Genomic DNA, 2,270 nt, shown 5'->3' with positions numbered 1-2,270 from the left:
ATCGTAGGGCGCGGGTCTTACGCGGGGGATCGTCGCGGGTCCTCCGCGGGTCCTCCGCGGGTCCTCCGCGGGGGTAGTCGCGATCCGCAACCATCCCCAGCGAAAGGACTTCTTGTTTCGCGGTTGGCATAGCTGCTTGGAGCGGCTCGCGACCGGCCGCTCGACGACCGACCGCTCGACCACCGACCGGTCGGTGCTCGGTCGGTGGCTGAATTCGGACACACTCGAAGTGCACGCACACGCACATACCCTGCGACGAGACTACTACGGGCAACACTGTTGTGGTTTTGCTCCGTACTTTGTTGTCAGGCTTTTGGTCGTTTGTGAGTTCGCGGAGGTAAGAAACGGCTGTTGTTATTTTCTTTTTACTCTAGTTCGTCTTCGCAAATTATAGATTTGTCAATATAGTGTCAAAGACACCTCTGTCCATGCGTAGATGCGGAAGAACGCAAACTTAGCTACATAACCTCATTTTGAATTTACTACCATGTGCCAAACTTTTTTCGACATTTCTCTCTAAGGCAAATTTAAATAAATGAATGTCTAAAATTTCTTATATTCACTTTAACTGAGCTATTGGTATTTCATAGATGTTGAATCTAGAGAGAATGAAAACTCGCAAAAGACGAGTGTTCAAAATGATACCATTAAACCTGAAAAAAAAAGTTCATTGCTTTAACTAAGACCAGCGTCTTTTGCTCTACAATCGTAGTACTACGTATTATGTCTGGAGGTGTTATGTGTTCCTAGATGAAAGTGCAAACAGTTCATAAAGGATGACACCGCACTGAGATCAATACTCGTTCTTCCTACCACCAAGAAGGTGAAGTGGGCTGGTGAAGAATGAGTAATGAAAGCCTCAAATAGCCTCAAATTAAAAATTGATTGATATTTTTCATTAAGTTGGTGCAGTGAATGTAACTAAGGCCATTGAGAGTAATTGTAGCCCCCTGCTCCTCATTCCGTCACTCTCACAGCTCTAATTTATGACTCTCTTCCTGCGGGTACAAAGCGAAATAATATAATACTCAGTATTGTCATGTGAAGATGTTTTTATAATAGAAACGAGTGCCAGTTTGCTCATTTTGTGTCCTTGGGGAATAACCGCTATTAATCTCAGATATAGTCCCCAATGTTTTTTAGTTTTTCAAGTAGGATTCTAATTTTTTGTTTAAATTTAGAATAAATTTTAAAGTCTGAGAACCGATAATGTCTTCAACCTTTCTGCTGCACCAAGGATTGGGAAAGGGAATGAAAGAAACAAGGGCTTACAAAAAAGTTTTACCTTATTTATTTTCATGAAATCTTACAAATATTAATTATGATGTGTTTAGGTTCATAAATCCTCATTGACTTAACACTTTTTCTGTTCAAAGACAGGCAGAAATATTCCAGCTCCTGCCAACTGAATGCTCTTTTTCTCTTTAGTTCTTTAATAATTGATAGAAATGTAAAGTAAATAATATGAAAACAGAGTGAAAAGTGCATGAATATCTATCTATTCCACCAGTGAACGTTTGACATTGAGTTGACATTGTTTGTCCGAGGCAATGCTTTTGAAGCATGGCAAGTTAATGTTATGGAGCTCCCTGTAGAGGAGTTGGTGTAACCATGATATATGAAGACCAAAATTCTGTTTTTACCCTTGTTGCAGGAAGACCGTCCATGAGTTGCATTTGCGCTTGACATATCAGCTACGCAGCCGTCAGCTGTCACCCAATGTATGCTATATCGGCGTCACAGCACAGCATGAGAAATGGCCCCTTTTTCTCATGATCACAGGAATGAATCTGGTAAGTTTTGACTTTTTATGTAATTTTAACAAAAAAAATATCAATATATTATGGTAGAGTCATGATGGGTAAAAGTTTATTTTGGTATTTGTTTCTATTAGGGGGTTACTTCTTGCTATATCTTTGCTGTCTCTTTGCTATCTCCACATACACCGCTTATTACTTGATCCTAAAATATGTTGTCGTGTGTTGATTTTAGTGGAGGGAAGTGAGAGAGGCAAATCATCAGAGAGTCGGTTACAGTAATGCTGTTATTTATTTCATTTATCTGGTACAGTCGTAGTAAAATAGGAAGTGATGCTGGTTCTTGTCCAAAGGGATGTGCCTGGACTTGAAGCTGGCCACCTGTAACATAGAAAGTTCATACGATGAGCTGGCGTCACAGCGATACAGATGGACCAGAACACGTTTGTGTTGAACTCTGAGATAATTTGAATTTACTTATATTTTTTTCATTCTTTTTCAGGTCACCAAAGT

At 40.2% G+C, this 2,270-nt stretch overlaps 1 protein-coding gene and 1 long non-coding RNA gene across 2 annotated transcripts in view; one reads left to right on the top strand and one right to left on the bottom strand.

The window, feature by feature from the left end:
- LOC113216725 (WD repeat-containing protein 47) overlaps positions 1 to 2,270 on the bottom strand; it is a 90,912-nt gene that overhangs the window by 3,173 nt on the left and 85,469 nt on the right. The gene's annotated exons all lie outside the window — the stretch shown is intronic.
- LOC113213174 (uncharacterized) lies at positions 7 to 2,270 on the top strand. Its single transcript, XR_008011191.1, has 3 exons — positions 7 to 337; positions 1,655 to 1,793; positions 2,260 to 2,270. It is a non-coding gene; the product is annotated as an uncharacterized LOC113213174 (long non-coding RNA).

The sequence above is a fragment of the Frankliniella occidentalis genome, unplaced genomic scaffold, assembly GCF_000697945.3.
Source record: "Frankliniella occidentalis isolate FOCC.00 unplaced genomic scaffold, Focc_3.1 Scaffold59, whole genome shotgun sequence".
NCBI lineage: Eukaryota > Metazoa > Arthropoda > Insecta > Thysanoptera > Thripidae > Frankliniella > Frankliniella occidentalis.
The sequence above is the reverse complement of the archived record's forward strand: the minus strand, read 5'-3'. Positions and strand labels throughout refer to the sequence as shown.